Source organism: Triturus cristatus, chromosome 11 (assembly GCF_964204655.1).
Source record: "Triturus cristatus chromosome 11, aTriCri1.1, whole genome shotgun sequence".
Classification (NCBI taxonomy): Eukaryota; Metazoa; Chordata; class Amphibia; order Caudata; family Salamandridae; genus Triturus; species Triturus cristatus.
This window is the reverse complement of record NC_140594.1, coordinates 420066327-420086221: the sequence shown is the minus strand read 5'-3', so window position 1 is coordinate 420086221 and position 19895 is coordinate 420066327. Positions and strand designations below refer to the sequence as shown.

At 51.2% G+C, this 19895-nt stretch overlaps 1 protein-coding gene across 2 annotated transcripts in view; it reads left to right on the top strand.

Moving 5' to 3' along the window:
- The window catches only part of LOC146784360 (all-trans-retinol 13,14-reductase-like), a 141246-nt gene that overhangs the window by 12665 nt on the left and 108686 nt on the right, over nucleotides 1-19895 (top strand). The window contains exon 1 of one of the 2 annotated variants that reach the window (XM_085636196.1): nucleotides 11169-11407. The exons of the other annotated variant lie outside the window; for it this stretch is intronic. The gene's annotated coding sequence lies outside the window, so the exon portion shown is untranslated. Of the gene's footprint in view, nucleotides 1-11168; nucleotides 11408-19895 lie in introns of those variants that run through there. 2 annotated transcript variants of the gene reach the window in all.

Genomic DNA, 19895 nt, shown 5'->3' with positions numbered 1-19895 from the left:
GGGACACCTTCGCGCTTCGTACATGGATTTCTCTTGCGTAGCGCACCAATCCACCCCCCTCCGCCACTTCTCAGAGTGAGGCGGATCAGGACACTTCCAGGATGCAGCTATGTCTCGCTTAGCCACTACCATTGCTGTATTGAAAAATAATGTTTCATTTCTAGACCTATCCAGCCCATCTGTAATCCCAAGGAGAGAGTGACGTGGGTCATGAGGGACTTCCCACCCCAATATTTCTGTGAGCTCCTCTTCAATGTCACCCCAGAACCGTGCCAAATGGGGGCAAGCCCATACCATGTGGAAAAAATCAGCCGGGTCATGGCCACACCTCGTGCAGGAAGCGCTCGGGTAAAAGCCCGCCCGATGGAAGCGTATTGGGGATCAGGTAGGCTGTGTGCAGATAGTATAGTTGGACCAGATGGAGTTTGGTTGATGTGGTAACCAACTTGGGTGCCATGAGAGCATCGCGCCAATTCTCCTCATCTAGAGTACCCACCCACTCCTCCCATTGGCTTCTAAGTCGATCCAGCGAGGTCGGGGTGTTGTTAACCAGTGTCCGGTAGATGCGGGAAATACCCCCCTTCCCCAGATCTCTCAGCGTGGTCTGTGCTTCGGGAGGGCTGTATTCAGGGATCCTTGTGTCGTCCGAAATGTGTACGTGGAGGGAATGACGCAGCTGCAAATATTAGTAGAATTGTATCGGGTGTAGGGAATATCGGGTTCGGAGGTCCTGGAAGGAGTGCATATGGCCGCCCGCCCACACATCCCCCAATTGCGAAATTCCTATGAGGTCCCATGATCTAAAGCCCTGCAGCCCACTAACCTCTCGGAGCCAAGTGCCATGCCAGAGAGGCGTGCACTGCGTCAGCTTCTGTGTCCATTGAGTGTCGCGCAGTGCTGCCCGCCAGGCCAACAGCGCGGAGTGCGTTACCTCTGGTAAGCTGGATGGAATGGACTCACCGTACATCAGAGGCTGGATTTTGGACAAACCAAGCTCACTCAATTAGAGCCTGTAGGCCGGATCAGACCAACCCCATTAAACCAGTCATGTATGGACAGTAAGCGCGTAGCCAAATAATACAGCTATGTGTGTCATCCCCATGCCCCCATCGAATGGAGGAATCCGGCATGTTTTCAGGGCCAGACGAACCCTCCCCCCTCCCCCAGAGGAACTTGGAGGCCATACTGTCCAATTCTCGAAACCAGGCCTTCGGAAAGCAAAAGGGGTTGTTTTGGAGGACATAGAGGAACCTGGGAGAATCATCATTTTAAACAGGGCGACTCTTCCCCAGGGGATATAGAGGTAATGTCTGCCACTTCTGGAGGTCTGCCTTGGCTTTCTTCACCTGCGGGGTCACATTGAGGTACCAGCCCAGCTCAGGGAGAAGCGCCACCCATATCCCTAAATATTTGAAAGACTGACGCCGGAAAGGTATGGTGGATTGCCAGTCGTAACAGTCTCTAGACAAGTGTAGAGGGACCAGGACCGACTTGTCGGGATTCAGTCGGAGGCCTGCCTGAAGGATTGCAGAATCTGGAGGCACTGAGGGCCGGACTGGGCGGGGTCAGCCTGAAAGATTAGGACATCATCCGCATAGAGAGCGATCTTGTCCACCTCCGCATTGGGCCATTCCCATCCTCAAACGCGTCCCTCGGACCGTATCAGGGACGCCAGGGGCTCCATTGCCAGGGTGAAGAGCAGGGGCAAAAGGGGGGCATCCCTGTCTCTGTCCCCTTTGAATAGAGAAAGGCTCCGACAAGACCCCATTGACTAAGACTCGCGCCCGGGGCTGGGCATACAGGACTCGTACCAGATCCCAAAAGTGGGGACCGAAACACATCTCAGCTAGGACATCGTCTAGATACCTCCAGTCCACCGAGTCGAAGGCCTTCTCGAAGTCTACGAGGAAGATTGCCAAATAAGGGGTAAGCAAGGGACGGTGAGCCAGGGCCAGGGCCAGATGCAGCCTCCGGAGACAGTGCTGAGTACCGCGCAGGGGCATAAATCCGCACTGGTCAGGGTGAACCAGAATGGATAGGTAGGGCTTCAGCCGCTGGGCGAGAATCGTGGCGTAGAGTTTGCCCTCTGTATTGATAAGGGAAATGGGACGGTAGTCCGCACAACGTGAAGAGGGCGGTTGAGAATTTGGGAGGACCACGATGGTGGCCTTGTCTGTCTCGGGTGGGAAGGAGCCTGTCTCCAAAGCCTCGTCGAACAGGTCAACAAGGCGCGGGACAAGGGTCTCGCCATATATAGCATCATATTCCTGAGGGAGGCCGTCAGGACCCGGGGTCTTGTCCGCCAAGGTAAGGGATATAGCATCGCTAATCTCCTCATGGGAGATAGGGCGATCCAAATCCGCCTGGGCGGCCGCGTCCAGCTGAGGAAGGCGAACACCTCCCGTAGCTAGCAAAGTAGAGAGCGATAGTGCCGGCGTCTTTTCAGCATAGAGCTGCTGATAGTAGGAGACAAAGGTGCGAGCCATCGCCACCTGGGATCGGTGTACCGACCCGTCCAGGTCTATTATTTCAGGGATAATGCGGTTTGCCCTGGGATAGGTGGCTAGTCTGTGGAGAATCGAGCCATTCTTGTCGCCCCAGCCATATATTGTAGCTACTGAGGATCTCCAGAGGAGCTTGGCGGCATCCAAGGAAAGCTGCCGAATCTCTGCCCGAAGATGAGCGAGTTGTCGCTCTCTGAAAGTGTAATCGGCAGCAGGCGGGGATTGTTCGAGGCGTAACGCCTGCGCCACCCGCGAGGTGATCTGCTGCAGCTGCGCCTGTCGCTGGTGCTTGAGCGGGCCCTTAGCGAAGCCCCGGATGGTGGCCTTGCTCGCCTCCCACAGAGTGCCTGGAGAGGACACCGACCCATCATTGGTCAGGAAATACTGATTAAGCTCCATCCCCACCACCTTTTTAAATTCTTTATCCTGAAGAAACCGGGCATTCATTCGCCACGTCAGACGTGCAGATGGGGGGGGGGGCCCGTGCTAAGCAGCACTAGAGAATGATCAGAGATACGGACGTCTTGAATCATGGTACAGTCAGTCGAAGGGACGAAGAACGCATCTATGCGCGCCTGCGTGTGGTGAGCTGCAGAGGTATGAGTGAACTGTTTGGTGTGAGGGTGCCAGGTATGCCATGCATCGCAGAGGCCCAGTGACTCGGACCAATTTGTTAATTGTTTTGTCTGCGCAAGTCTAGTGTTGGATGGGGGGCATGTCGTGTAAAGGTCTGGTGAGGAGACCGCGTTGAAGTCGCCCCCGATAATAGCGGAACCCAGAAGCAAGTTGGCCAGCAAAGCTGTGGAATGTTTCAGGGTTATCGTGAGCATCGAGGGGGGCGAGTACATGAATACGAGATTAAGGAGATTACCACTCAACGGGCCACAGAGGCCCACTGACCTTCCCTGGGAGTCATGAATGACCTGCGTAAGCACAAAGGGAAGGGCACGCTTCAACAGGATAGCCGCCATATGGGAGCCCCGGGCGCAGCCAGAGTGCCACACTGTCATACCCATAGCCTGCCTGGAAGGGGCAGTGATTCCCCATCAAGTGCGTCTTTTGAAGCAGGAGTACCTCTATACCGATGCGTTGGGCATAGCGTAGGACAGCCATACGTTTAAGTCAGTCGAGGAGGCCGTTAACGTTCCAGGAGAGAACGTGAAGGGAAGCCCCTGGAATGGGCGTGTCAGTCATGGCGGCTGGAGGCCCGATGGCTTGGGGGACAGGTTTCGCAGTTGTCAGAGGGACCGGACCGTTCCTCCGTCAACCAGGTCCAGGCCACCTGGGCCGAGTCAAAGAACTGCGTCGTGCCCTGGAATATGACACGGAGGTGTGCGGGGAACTGGAGGTGATAGTGCAGACCCAAGGATCGCAATTTCTTTTTAACGTCCGTGTAGGAGCGGCGTTGGTCTTGCACTTCCTTGGTATGAGGGAATATCATGGTGTGGTTCTGGAATTTGAGCGGTCCCTGAGAGCGTGCCTCGTGCAGGATGGCGTTCCGATCCTTGAAGTTAAGGGTTTTTAGTATGATAGGGCGAGGTGGGGCCCGAGTGGGGGTGTTGGTGCGAGGGACTGATGTGCTCTCTCCACCACGAACCATGAAGAGAGGACTTCCTTGGGCATCCATAATGTGAACCGGGTCTTTACAAAGGTGGATACTTGAGTCTTCTTGACCCATTCGGGGAACCCCACCAGGCGGTTCTCTGCATCCTCCGCATGCTGATGGAGTTCCTTGGTGCGTGATCGTAGATTGGCCACCTGTTCCTTCAATTGAAGGATATCGTCCTCCGCCATTGAGATGCGGGATTCAGCCTCTGTTATTCGGGCCATGGCATTACGGAGGTCTTGCTGAAGGAGGGACATGTCCACCTTGGCCTCTCCGATCTTCCCCTCCACCGAAGCCTGCGAGGCGCTGATAGCTTGTAGGATGGTTGCTAAGTCTTTTCCCGGAAGGGGGGGGTGGGGGGGCCTGTCCGTCCGCCCAGGGGGTTCCTGTTTGGAAGTGGTGAATCTGTCCATCTTCGTTTGCGTGGGGGAGGTCGCGGGCTTTGAGGCCTTGTCTCTCCCCATGGCCGGTGTCATATCACGCCCCAGTACGCGCTCCAGAAGCCAGATGGAGGAGTCAAGGTTCGTTCAGTCTCACGCCCCAGTTGAGATTGTGCAACCCCCCCAGAGCGAGTGGCACGGGGTCGGGGAGGAGGCCACCGAGGGAGAAGGAGATGGGGGTGGTCAAAATCACACCAGTTGCCGTCGGAGCCCCTCAGCGTGGGAGGCAAGGGTTGGGGCCGTGGACGGGGGCGACAGGTGTCCACCGCGATGATCTCCTACGCTGAGCGGAGGCACGGTGAAGTCTTCCTAAAGGCACAGGATGAGAGGCCAGTATTGCGTGTTTTCGACACCCTCAAGACTGGGGGAGGAGTGGGAGCCTTCTTCCGGCCAATGCAGCCGATTCCCCTCCCCGTACGGGCAGTTAACGTCCCACACCATGTGCCGCCGCCGATAATACGCAGTGACCCACTGCCGTGGCCTGAGAAGTGTGCCCAGAAGAAGCGGCCTCAGGAAAAAGGGAGGGGCACTGGCCGCCACCCGCACACCGCTGCCCGAAATGGCGGCCAAAGGAGGGAGAATGGGAGCCCCACCTCCGTGGGAACCAGGCCAGGGACTTGGGGATCAGGTCTTTCCGGGCCTAGTTGATGCTGGTAGGCCCGAGCAGGGCCCGTCGCTCTGTACTCTGATGCTGCCCGGCCCCGTGCACACCCAGCGTCGAGGATGATGACAGGTCGGGATAGGGGTGGAAGATGGTCGGTGGAATTCACTCGGGGGGGGGGGGGCCTTGCTGCCCGAAAAGCGTAGCCGAATGGCCCTTTCCGCACCCCACAAGGCAAGCCTGCAGCTCCTGGACTGGCCGGGCCCCAGGCACAGGAGATGACGTGGCAGCAGAAGTCCAGATGGACCTCGGGACGCCACCGCTGTGGAGGTAACGAAGCAAAAGGGGGTGGGGTGCGGGAAGCCTTGGCGCTTACCTTCCACACTGCTACCCGACACGGCAGCCAATCCCTGGTCCCGTCCTCACTCACCGGATGACCCAACCGCCTTGGGCTCCGGGCTGGCCTCAGCTGCTGGAATCGGGTGATTCAGCCTCCGGATATGCCGCTCTTCACCCTGGGAAGTAGGCTCTCAGGACCTCACCGCCAGCACTCACAGGCCAAGTCACGATGCGCTGGTGGAGCGAGCTCGCCGCACCTGGGATGGCCGGGCCCCAGACACCGGGAATGTGTACTTTGTAGCCGCCCAGGCGGGTCCCTGTACATCACGGGAGGGAAGGAGGAGGAGGAGGGGGGGCGCCAGAAGCCTGACTGATGGCCTCCCGCACCGCTGCCCCACGTAGCAGCTGATCCCCCGAACCCATCCCCACTCACCAGATGGTACTTCTTCCCAGCGCTCCGGGCTGGCCTCAGCTGCTGAAGTCGACGTGTTGGTGTGGCCTCCGGGGACTCAGAACACCGTCCCGGAATGCGGGCCCTCGGCGCTCTGCCGTCTACACTCCAGCTGGTCCCCCACAAGCCCGGTCACAATCCCACGGCGGGAGGTAGGTCCGTCAGGCTCGCCGGCAGCGAACACCGGAGGCCGTCATTTTACGGGCGCGGGGCACAGGAGAGCGGAGGAACCAAGCAGGCCATCAGACATCTAGGGCCGCTCGCCCAGGCTCCGCAACGTGTCGTTTGGAGTCCCTGCTCATCGTGAGGTGCAGCTTCGGCCGGGGCCTCCCGGGGAAGTGTGCAGCAGTCACCAGCAGGCTGCGATGGAGGCCACCATGTTGCCGCCTGAGTGCCTCGTCAACCAGAACCCAGGAGGGGCGCTGGGAGGCCAGAATCAGTAATCCGACCGCGCCGATGTAGCACGCTCATTCCGGGGGTTACTGATGTGCAGGTAAGAAGTGTGGATGAAAGCCGTAGACGACGGGATGCGAGGCGTATGACGGAGGGGTTTGGAGCACTCTTAGATTGCGACCGCCATCTTGACGCCTCAGGCCACGCCCCCGACACCAAGCATTATTAACACACAAACATGTACTGCATGGCAGCAACAGTGCATGTTTCCGTAACACAAATAATGGGTACAGGACAGGTAGTAGCAGCTCAGGGAGCATTGCAGGGGTTTGTCTTAGACAGACAGACACACACCTGGTACAATGGTTCTCAAGAAAAAAATCCCATACAAGATTGTAGATTTAAATTGACACAATTAAAATTTCAAAGATGACACATGGATATTTAGTTGCAAAAAAGAAGCAAAACAAAGGTTGGTGGCCATTTACAATATGCTGGACGTTGCGGGGATTCTTTTGTCATCATCATACTAATATGTTTGTGTTATTTGGAGCAGTCCAGCTACTTCTTAAGCAACTGTTTTTAAGTCATGTACTCATGTGCCAACCTCTTCGAAAACGTTTTGAATTGCATATGCAGCAGCCACCTTGTTATCACAGCCTTGGGGCTGTACAAATTGTTGCTCTGTCAATGCCTGGTGTGGGACTTTATTTCTTTATACCAAAGTTTTCTTGAAGATCATTTAATCCACCTGTGCCTTGGTCACTCATGATATCTGAAGTGAGTGACCGGGTCTTGATGGGAGGCCTTGGTGAAGAAAGATGAGATGAAGAAATATCTCAAAGGATGAGAAGAAACCTCTAAGATCTGAAGCAAACTACATGGCCACCTGATCCACAAGGTCGGCTTTTCCTAGTCCACTCTTACATGGTGGGTTTTTCAACAAATAATTCCCCACTGGGTGCAAGTTACAAGTGAATCCCACAGCTTCAAATGTGGCTTCCTATGAAGTATTTGCAGCGGTGCGTGGAGTGAGTGGTAGACACTTCTCAAGGAGATTGTTACTTCTTTCTATCAAGAGAGAGGTTTTTCCCAATCGAATATTACACAGATGAAAATCACACCTTTATTTTTCTGCAAATCTCTTTTCCTGAAGTTCCAGCTTTTGTGGTTTTGGTTAGCATATTTCTTGGCACTAGGGATCTGGGCATTAAGAGTACGCTTAGACTCTGCTACCTAATGTATTTCTACAACACTTGCCTTAGAAACCACAGGCCCAGTCCGCATCTCAGCTCCTTCTGTATACTGGGTTCCATGCTTAGAGTCATTACCTCTAGGTTTTCCAGGACTACTTCTGCTGGTCTCGCCTTGAGACACTTTGGACAGAGATGGTGAAGTCTTCGTTCCTGCATGGTCTAGAGTCTCGCAGCTATGGCTGCTGTGCTGTACTTGGGATTGCGCAATCAATTTGCAAATTACTCCTGAAGCAGTCCTGAAGCCAACAGAGACTCTTGTAAGGAATGCTTCTCTTCATTTTGCCATAGACAAAAGTGACTTTAAAAATGTTTGCGGTCTCAGTGCTACATCTGAGAATACTATATAAAAACACAGTTTATTAGTGGGGATTTTAGCCCCTCCAACAATATATTATGGGACTATTTTCTGCTGGATACCCAGCCGTGGCGTAGGGAACCCCCCACAATAGCAGCTTAAGTGGATGCTGCCACTAGGCCTGATGAGCTTGTGAATTACCTGTTTCTAGACCTCTTTTGTCGGCAGGTCAGGACATAATAAATGTATGAAAGAGGTGTTTAGGCTGTTGCCTGGAATGCACATAGACAAACAGAATAAAAGACTATGATGGCGAAGGGGAAGAAGGAAAAAGTAATCATGAGAAGGCAGGAAGGAATGGTGACAGGAAGAACATATTAATAAATAGATTGGGAGGTAGTATGGAGGGCTAAATAAGTCAATGGAAGAGTGAACCAATGATAAATGGTGGGATGAGAGGCTGGATAGAAGAGTGGACCGCTTGAAAAATGAAAGGGCGAATAGACCGCTAGAGAAAGGGGAATGGGTGGGTGGGCAGATGCATGAATATATTTATATACAGGTGGGTGAAAGGGTAGATTTATAGGTGGATGGATAGATTTTGAGAATGAGTGGAGAGAAAGGTGAAGTGAAGGCTAGATGTATGGATGGCTAGATGAAATGTAAATGGATTGATCTATAGATGGATAGAAGAAGGAGGATGAGTAGGCGAAAGGAATTCTTGTAACAAGAGGTCGTTTTGCCCACTTAGCACACTCCGAAACCTAGTTCAAATGGGAGGTATTTTATTATCTGGCTACCCCTCGATACCCACCACCTTTTCACCAGTGTGGAATGAGGAGTCCTTATGGTTCTTCAACGTTTGTATTCCCAAATATCATACTACACCTTCAAATAGTGATTATGAATCTTGCTGAACATCACAAATGAGTACAGTACTGTTTTTCTGGCATAACTAGATGTAAAAATATTGCCAAATCGTAGTTGTTAATACAATTTCTGATGGATGCTTCTAAACGAAAATTTCTCACCTTCAGGATATCCTGAGGTGCCAGACTGGATCTGAAAAATGTAAACAACATTGCTTCTGCGTCCCAATAGGTATTTTTGGCTCTGCATTGGCTTCATTCTGCCCTAGAAGTGACGACTATGGAACTGCATATAAGTGCCACCCTTTCTTCCTGCACCATCCTATGCCGATCCGGAGCTCGCTATCAACTTTTTCCCCATCAGTTGACACGTTTGTTTATTCCCCCCCCCCCCCAGTATACTTAGGGAACTATGCCCCCCCCTTAAAGTCCATAGTTTAAGCCTTGTAGCAACTGATGCAAACAAATGTTTGTGACAGATCCCTACAAGGTATGCCTCTGACGTTTGGTTCCTGCTAACAGTATGCATTAATGAATCTGAGCGCAATCTAGGAGCTCAAAATGAAGCTGTCTCTGAACACCGAAAGAGGTCTTGGAAGTCCCGTTCCTATTTGAAGTTGAGGAAACCGACTGTTCCAGCCCTTCGGTCTGTTCCTGTGACAGGTCTTTGTCACAGTCCAAGTCTTCCAGTATGGCACATTCAAAGCGGAAGCCGTTGAAGATTCGTCCCAGTCTGGCCACTCAGCCTGAGAAGTCATGAGGACAACATCTGGGTGCCTTCCTGTCTCGCACCCTGTCCCCAGCTGAGGAGCCAATAACGTCACTGATTCCAATGTATCCCACATTTCCAGTGCCATTTACGATATTACAACAGATTGAGAGTCTTTTGATAAGCCATGTTGGGAATCTTTGGTATTTTCAGGCTCACTCTGGCATGCCTTTAAGCCAGAAGAATTTATTGAGACATCCAGTTGGGTTACCGCTAGTGCGTCTGCCTTCTGTGCCTGATAACCCAGTCTCTGTTTCCGCTCTAACATTTGAACGAACTATATTTCTGGCACAGAAATCTACACTGGTCTTTGGAAATCGAAACCAGCCTCAACGTTAACACAGGAAGACCCCATTCCTACAACCCTTATTGACTCTAAACCAAATGTATCTCGACCCTGACTGTGGTTACATCAAGCCGTACTGACACACCCTTCCCCAGTTCACTCCAACTCAGACAGAATAGGTTGCACCCCAGCGCTTCAAAATCTTTTTGGTTCCGACTGTGCTCAGAGTCCTCTGGCCTCTGAGATGGCAGTGGAGATATTGGGGGTTATTTCTTTGTTGACATTCTGCTGTACATGGACTTGCAGGAGGCTGGTGGGTTGGACACTTCTCTGGACACTGGGTTGTGTTTTCCAACTGGGCAAGCGACAGAAAATGTGCCACCTTTGGTGTGGTGAGGAGACAGTCAGTGGAGGTCTTAGACATACAGATGCTTGCCATAGAAGTCAAAACAGATGTGTTGACGTAAGTTTTGCAACCTGACCAGACCTCCTCTGAGCCTGTATCACCACTCAGTGAAACCCTGACAGGCACCTGGATTAAACCTTGTTCCTATCCTCTAGTGAACAGGCCGGTTGCCAGCTACCACAGGCCAGAACTATGTGACTCATACTTTGTGACACAGCAGCCTTTGCCAGAAAATTTAGTGGTTCAGGCTTCCACCAGCACAGTGAACCATATTCAGTCCACAGGTCTCCCCCCTAAACAAAGTTGAAAGGAATCGAGGCATTCAAGAAACAATGTTTTTCGCTGAATCCTCTATCCCAAGCACTCACAATATTTCACATAATAATTATGGCAAAGTTCAATGTCACAAAACACTTTGGAAGGACCGGGATGGAATTACAACAAGACGCAAGGTATATGTCCAGTTTTAATATTTTAGAGCCCAGTACTACGACATATGTCTATTTAAATGACTAGTCAACTTTAATAAAAAATCTTTCTAGATTGAAGTAAATTCGAAGACATTGACAGGTACATACTATATTTTTAGATCTGGGATCTCTTTCAGGACACTGATTTTACTTATTGGGGTTCTACGGCTAAGACAATTTCTTACTACTGAGCACAATCTTGGGTTAATATTACCAGAAATAAATTAAAATAATATAGTGCATAACATGACACGATTAGCAAGATGTACTAATCATACAGGACTAATCATCATTCTTCTATTGAAGGGCGATATTTATCAATATAGTATGGTGTCGGGAGGAAGCCCGGTGAGCAGGACTCTGGGACTCTTGTTGATGCCGTTATCCTGCTGACACAGGTGCGGGACGAGGTTGGACCCTTTGACTTTCCTTGGAGCCGGCAAGAGGAGGAGTTCGAAGGCATGACGTCAGCCTCAGGGAAACGATCAGGTGGACCCGTCGTGTTGAAGTAGGAAGTAACCCGTACGGGCGGCGCGCATGCTGGGTAGCTGAGAGGTGTGCTCGGAAAGGAGAAGACGCCGTGTAAGAAGCCTGCTGATGACAACCCGTCTGCCCGTGAGCCGGAGGTCGCAGCGAGATCCCTTGAGCCCGTAGAGACTGTCAGAAGATACCGACACCGCGCTGCGTCCAGCCTCACTCCAGGAGGAGGGTGGCTGGAACAGGTACGTCAGCGTATTCTGGGCCTCGGTAAAACACGGAGAGGGAATGGGTAGTTTTGTGGGAGGACACCGCTTCTCTCTTTTTGGTTTCTACACTTTCAATAGAACCGGTGATCCCCTCATGCTCTCCACCATTACATTCCGGTTGTCAGACGCCGTCCACTGACCCTTGGTCTCTTTTTGTTTTGTGTTCTTTTCCCTCTGGAAACGTACTTGACTTCTTCCGGAGCACCGACTGAGAACCCCGCCCCCTCCCGACTTTCCTGGGCCCGGTGCAGCAAAGAAGGACCTTCTGGAACCGGACTCTTTTTCTTATCATTTGGTGGACAGAACTTTGGCAATAAATCATAGTAGTCCTGAATCTACAGTGTGCGAGTGCTTCCTCAGGAAACCGCCCCCCCCCCCCCCTCACCTCCCATAGGATGCGACATATGGTTTAGCTTATGGAAATGTATTTGATATTAGCAAACCAGATGAGTGTGCATGGGTCTCTACTGAACCGTCACAGATTGTGTATAATTTAAGTGTACAGTAATCTGCCACAGATGTCACGATGTTAAGGGGTGTAAGAAAGTGCCCTCTTTTTGCATGGTTGCCCCCACTGTTTGCTAAACTGCTGATGTACTTTGACTGAGTGTGCCCTGGACTCCTGCCAAACAGGTAACCAGGGCCTATGTTCTTTCCCTAAAACTGCATTAAGCCAAAACCCAGTTGGCACTCTCTGACCACAGGTCAGCCCCTTGTAAATGGTACCACAGGTACCAAGGGCACTGTGGCAAGGGAAGGCCTCTAAGGACTGCAGCACTTATTTGCCACCCTTAGAGGCCCTGTACCTTTACACACACCCACACACTGCCTTTGCAGGCCACGTGTTTTGATGCAGACCAAAGTGAAGAGTCGACATGGCACATATCCTTGTGTGCCATGCCTACAACCCACTGCCCTGGCATAGGTCAGCCACCCCTCTAGCTGAGTGCACTATACCAGTGGTGGGGGTACAGGTGCATGAGCCCTGTACACCTACAGTATCTAAGTCAATTCTTAAATGTTTAAAAAAGGAAGTATAGTATGCACTCCCATATTTAACCTTAATAAACAAAATGCTCAAAGGCGAAATTTTGGTGTGCAGCCTCTCCAGTGCTTCTGTCCCTTATAGCACGAATAAATTGAAAGGTATCTAATGCGCCGCTGCACATCAATCCGATGTGCACATCGGATTGATGCGTGACGGCGCATCAGATACCTTTCAATTAAGTCAATTCTTAGACATTGTAAGTTCAGTAATGCCATTAAGAGTATATGGTGCTGGGAGTTAGTCATTACGAACTCCACAGTACCATAATGGCCTTACAGAAAAGTTAGGTATCAAGCTTCTCAGCACATTAAACCCAGTGTAAATGCCAGTGTGGGATTTAATGAAAAATGCACTCAGAGGGCATCTTAGAGATGCCCCCTGAAAAACAACATAACACTAGTGTCCAGGCTGAGTGTTTCTCACCAGCTGCCACCACCAGACATGTTTCTGGACCCCTGGGTCGAAAGCCTGGTGCTCTCGGCAGTTTGAAATAATGCACATCCTGGGACGAGGTACAAAGCCACCTCCCCCAGGATGGGCATGTCCACGAAGGGAAAGCTTCCAATGCTTGCCGCCTTTGTGAGCTACCCCAGCCCTTTGCTGCTTCCAGCAACTGTCTCCCATCGGTTCTAACCCCACAGGTGGGGGGGAGGCGAGGTGAAGCACAACTCAGTCCCCGCCACCTTGCAGATTGGGCGGGTCCCAGCCAACCAGACTGAGGCATATGCCCCCCTCCCACTGGAGGGTGGCATAATAGGGGGTGTACCCACCCCAAGAAAGGGGCCCTTTGGTCCCAACCTTTACTTACTTGTAACACCCCTAAATTTAGTATTTAGGGGCAACCCTGAACCTTGCCTTCTCAGACAAGAATCAACAGGAAGAAAAGAAGGACTGAAGAAGTCGTGCTAGAACTAAGAAGAGGAGGATGCCCACCAACTTGGCCCCAGCCCTACCGGCCTGTCCCCACATCGAACCTGCTCCAGTGAAGTCCTGGTGTGTCCTGCAGCCAGCAGCCTCAAGAACCCGAATGATCTGTTCTGCCTTCAAAACCCACACACTCAGACACCCACAGACTCAGACTCCAGCCAAAGCTGCGAGTCTGCACCCGACGGCCACGGCCTGAGTTCGAGTGGCCAACACCACGAGGAGGTCTTCCCGGCGATCCTGACCTGAGATCTGGTGATCTCTGACCTGCCTCGAAACTCCAAGCGAAGCATGCAGCCTCTTTCTGGAGGATCCCCTGATCGCGATCGGAGCTGGTAAGAAAACCTGACACCTAAAGACACCCCTGCCCACGACGCCCCACGGCCTTGGGTCGCCCAACCGACGGTATCCCAGCATCCCCAGGCAATTTACCTCTCTAACCAGTGGTCACCTTCAGAAGATCTTCGTCCCCGAGCCTGCAGTCGTTGTTGCAACCGAAGAATCCCCATTGAAATCAACAGGGCAGCCCACGCCAAAACCGCACCCTGCACCCAGCCGCCCCTACACCGCTGCGGGTGTACTTTGGGTGCCAACTCGGATCTCCCTTTGCCCTGAGCTTTGCTCCCACAACCCTGTTGCCTGCTCATGAGCAGCCACCAACCGGAGGCCCCCTATCCCCCATTGGATAACATTGGACCTCAGCACTCTGCACCCGGCCGTCCTAGTGCCACTGAAGGTGTTTCAAGAGTTCATCCTTGACCCTGGGAGAACCCTGGTTCTAACCCCAGAATACCAACTCCCACAAACTTGTACTTGCCTGCAAACCGTTAATGTTATTTCTCCCTAGAGGAATATATTAACTGTTTTTCCTTGAAAATTGTTTTGTGGAGTTAGTTTGTATGACACATTGAAAAACGGAAAATGTACCAAAACTGATTTACTTACTTTTTTTCCAGGAAATGTCCCAGTGTAATATCTAGGCATATTACACTGAGTAGAAAAAGTAACTTAAAATGTAATCTAAAAAGTAACGAACAATGTAATCTGTAAAGTAACTGAAGAGTAATTTCGAAACATCGACTTACCTGTAATTCAATCAACTGCATTTTAACCTGCATTCAACTGTAAACATTTCATAAGATTTTTTAAAGCATTTCTTTCACTTACCTGCACCAGGCTTGTCTTGGTTCTTAATAATATTTCTGATACAAACAAATTGGTCTGAGTTCAGTCTTTGAGTGTGTGACATCATTTGTTGCCTGAGTGTGTACAACAAATGCTTAACACTACACTCTGACAAAGCTCTACTGCTCGCCCACACTACCACAAATAGAGAGTAAGGTACTATCTACTTTTACCTCTGCCTATCTTTGGGGTTCTACTTGACTTTGTGCACACTATACCTCATTTTGGTATAGTGTATATACAAAACCAGCTTCCTACAAGGGGTTATCCGCAACCTTATGAGATGTAACAAATTACATATAGGGCCTTTATCCGTATTCTAGCCATGACGAAGCCGTGGGTATATCCCATGCAGCTCCGAAACATGTGTTGGCTCTGAGGCTACAAATTAAAGAAATTTGAACATGGGAAAGCTGGATTTTGAAGGAATTTTGTGACATTGAACTTTGCCATAACAATGTGAAATATTGAGAGTGCTTGAGATAGAGGATTCATAGAACAGTGATCACAAGATCAAAATTTAAGGAGTGGGGTGATTCTCCCTACCTTTGAGCATCGCATATACAGATCTTGGCAACATAAACTTATGAGTTCTGCCATTCGAGCGCCATTACCCCCAATCTGATCACCCATTAGAAATTAACAATGTTTGTTCGGCCAGCCTAGCCCTCTGGTCAGTCATTCCCAGCTGTTTTGGTGGGGAAATATTCCCATGCTTTATGGGACATTGGTTGTGAGATCTTGCCGGCAGGCCTATAGGAATTTCGGAAACTGGATCAAACCATCCAGGATTGTCAAGATGTGGTTACATAATATAACATTTACTCAGGACTGGACACCATCGCCTGTTTGAGTAGAGCAGTCGGCACTAGTGTAGTGCCTCAGCTCCATGTTTAAATGAGACCCACTGGCTTCTCTGGGAACATGCAAGCCTCTTTGATGGATATGCCATTTGATTGATCTGATTGGCGAGAAGGTAGATTCAGCGTTGGAGAGCTTCAAAGAAAGCCAGGCCACGGCACTCTCTTTAGGCCTTGTTACTTAAGCACCCTCAGCCTTAGAAACCACAGGCCAAGTCCAAATCTCAACTCCTTCTGTGTACTGGGTTCAATGCGTAGAGTCATTACCTCTAGGTTTCCAGGAATTCTTCTGCTGGTCTCACCTTGAGACACTTTGGGCAGAGATGGTGAGGCCAAGAGAGTCACAACTACAGCTGCTGTGCTGCACTTCCTCCAGGCTTTAACATACAAGGGAGTCTTAGACCACAAGCAAACTCAATTAATCCTACTGTTACTTGGGATGCCGCAGTCCATTTGTAAATCACTCCTGAAGCAGTCCTGAAGCCAACTTGTGAGGAATGCATCTATTCATTTTGCCGTAGGCAAAAGTGATTTCAAAAAAATTTGTGGTCCTCAACAATTTTGCTCTTTACGAGTAAATTTTTGTTGTTTGGCGAACCAGCGATGCCGATGCCCACCATCTCTGCAACAGACACCCCAGCCATTTTGGGGTAAGACGCAGCGATCAAGCAGACATCGTCCAGGCCACCAGGAGGCGTGAACTTGCCACTTTCTTGTACTTGTAGTGTCAGCCTCCAAGCCACTTTTCTTTGCCCTTAATGATTGTACCACCCTGTTGGCTGCAGGATCAGAAGCTTCTTGCAAGGTTGTCAAAATATAACATCCACCAGGTGGGTCCTTCAGATTATTCAACAAGGATAGGCCCTGTTTTTCTACTCTACACCTCTTCTCTCCATACCAAAACGTCTAAGGTGCGCCTACCTTTGTTAAGACTCTTTTGACCAAAGAACCTATAGATTGGATAGGGATGCCAGAAACTGGACCTAGCAGTTACTCTCACTATTTCATTGTGCAGATGAAGGATAGAGGCCTTCATTCTATCTTAGATGTCTGCCATCTGAATGACTTTTACCAGAGATAAATTCAAGGTGTTCATATTAACCCTGTGTCTGTCTGCATTTGATTCAAGCAACTGGTGAGTGGCTTTGTGGGCCAAGAGCATTTTTATTTTGCCACACCCTCCTTCGGCCCCACCAATGCCCCTTGGGGTTCACAGAAATGATGGCGTTGTTAGTAGCAATACTTCGAAGGTTGGGGATTCCAGCTTGCCCTACGTCGAAGACTCACTTTTGAACAGAAGCTTGCCAAGTCAGTCGTAGACCACCTTCCGCAGACAGCGAACCTCCTGACATCTTTGAGATTCACTATCAAAGTGCGGAAGTCACGCCTGACTTCTTTGCAGAGGCTCTCTTTTAGTGGTGCTCTGCTGGATACAGTGTCGTTTCGGCCATACCCTCCATCATGACGAGTTCAGGACATTTGAGCTATGATTCCAATGTTTCAGCTTCGGCCCTGGGTTTCAGTGAGAATGGCTCCTGTGCCTATTGGTCATCCGCAGCCTGCCCATCAACCATGCCATGTGACATATGCAGGGTCTTAAGTGTAACCTGAAGTCTCAGTGGGCCCAGCACCCACCATGGGAACCTGATAGATTCCATCAAGATTTTGGAGGAGACTGCAAAAGACCTGTAGTGATGACGGTGCAACCGCAAGGTGACCAAGAGCAGGCCCCCCCCCCCACTCCCCGCTCAGAGCTCACATTGGTGACAGATCTGTCATTACCAGGATGTGGAGGGCATCTGGGAGAGGTGGAGATCAGAGGACTCTGGTCTCTGGTGGAGAACCATTTGCACATCAGCCTGTTGCAGTTGAGGACCATTCACCTGGTGCTTAAAGCCTTCCTATTGTCCATCAAAGGGAAGCTGGTTCAGGTTCTCATGAAGACCACCACCCCCATGTGGTACTGGAACAAGCAGGGTAGAGTCCTGGGCCCTGTGCCAAGAGGCACTTAATCTCTGGAGCATTCAGGCTTTTTCCTTGTCACGAACCATCAAGAGTGCTCTTTGAATGCCAGTGTATAAGCCGCCCATGGTGGATCATGTATGTTAGTGTAACGTCCTGGCTTTCTCGGGGTTGGGACAAACCGACGACGTACCAGAGAAATGGAGGTTAAGGATGATTTAATAAACAGATAAACAACTACAGACAACAAAGAATACCGGTACTGGAATCACCAGTTAAAGTACGATACCCATTCACAGCTCTTCTAACCGTCCTCCGCATCCACACCGGACCCGGTATGCTCCAACGGAGAGCACAGTGCTAAGCAGTGGCCGACAATGCCACTCGACCGCTGTGAAGGGTAGTTCCAAGGTTGTGGAATCTACGGGGGGGGGCACGTGGGAGTCACCCGGCCGGGCTCTCTACCACCTGGGAACAGCCGCTCTACCAGTATCCCCCAGAGTACTGCCACAACACAAAGACGCTGGGAACACTTCCTAGTGTGCGTCTCTTGTATCCGGGTTTAAGTGATGATACCCAAGGTGGTGCAGGGAATGGATGGGAGCAGCCGCTCTACCTATCCCAGTTCTCCTACGAGTGTCGATGGCTAAGACGCGGAAACACCACCTGGATAGCGTCTTAGCTCTAGGCGTGTGTTTACCCAAGTAACGAGGGTGGGGAGCTTCGGCTCGCACCCACCTCGTTTTCTCCAATTGTCAGGCCGTTGGGAGCTTCGGCTCTACCAACGGTACTTGTGCCCAATGACGTTGAATACGGCTCTCAGAACGGGACAGGACACGGGCAGGAAGCACACGCAGCACCTCTCCTCCGCTCCTTAGAATGTTCCTTCCGCCGCTCAACTCTCCAACGGATCCGTGTACCTCAACCAGGTATTCCGGCAAAGATCAGAATATCCGACGCCGAGTCCCAGTGATCTTCTCCTTAAGTAGTACTCTCGGCGTTGTATAACCATGACTCTTGAGTTGCATAACACGAAAACTAGGCGTTACCCTTGGTGTTATGTAACCAGAACTCTTGAGTTGCATAAGGCACTGTTGCCGGAGGGCATTCTGGGAGTTGTAGTCCGCTCTCCTCCAAGCGCACCAGGTTCACGGAAGTGGCATCGTGGGAGGGAATCCATGTGCGGGAGGGGATTCCTGACAGTACATCCCCCTCCCATCAGCGCCCCCCATCAGGACCAGCACAGGAAGGAAATCGACGATGGAACGACGACACCAGACGAGGAGCGTGAACCCCCGCCGCAGGTTCCCATGACTGCTCCTCGGGACCGTACCCCTTCCATGCCACCAGATACCATAGTTTGCCCCTGCGCCATGTGGAATCCAAGATACCAGCCACCTCGTATTCCACCTCCGAATCCACTTTCACCGACACCGGCGTACAAGGCCTCACCGCGTTCGCGGGTTTCAATAGGGAAACGTGGAACACGGGATGGATCCGCAGGGACTGGGGCAGGCACAATTTCACGTTCACCGGGCTGATGCATCGAAGGATCCTATATGGGCCCATGAAGCGGGGATGGAACACGCTACTTTTCTTGAATCTCATGTGCCGTGTAGAGACCCAGACGTGATCTCCAGGTTTGTAGACCGGTCCAGGCCTTCTCCTCCTATCAGAAAAGGCTTTATACGTGGCTTTAGCCCCCTCCAGGGCAACTCGAGAACTCAGCAAGGCCTCCTTGATGCGGGCCACCCTTTTGGCTGTTGTCGGCAATCTGTCTTCCCTGACCGGGTGCAGAAACGGCAAGAACCGGGGATGATGGCCGTAGTTACAATAAAAAGGGGAGGCCTTGGTGGAACAATGTGTGGCGTTGTTGTACGCGATTTCCACGATCCAAAGTAGGTCCACCCACTCATCCTTCCCTTGCTCTACAAAACAACGCAGATATTGTTTGAGCGACTGGTTCAGGCGCTCCGTCTGGCCGTCCGTCTGCGGGTGATAACTCGTGGACATGGCAGACTTGACGTGTAACGCCGAACACCAAGTTTTCCAGAAGTGCGACGTGAACTGAGACCCCCTGTCCGACACGATCACGTTGGGTAGGCCATGTAGTCTCACTACATTCCTCAATAACAACGACGCCAGCTCTCCTGCCGAAGGTACCTGATTGCAAGCGAGGAAGTGCCCCATCTTCGTGAGATAGTCCACCACCACCAGTATGGCCGTCTTTCCTTGATCCATTGGTAGCCCGACAATGAAGTCTAAGGATATGTTTTTCCAGGGTTTGGTCGGTGTAGGAAGGGGTTGGAGGAGTCCTTGCGATCTTCTGTGGTCCGATTTCATGGATGCGCAAATGGTACATGATGAACACCAATTCCGGACGTCTGTTCTCATGGCAGGCCACCAGAACTGCCGTCCTAGGCTCGCTACCGTCTTTTCGACACCCAGATGGCCGGCACAGGGAGACACGTGGCACCAGGCGAAG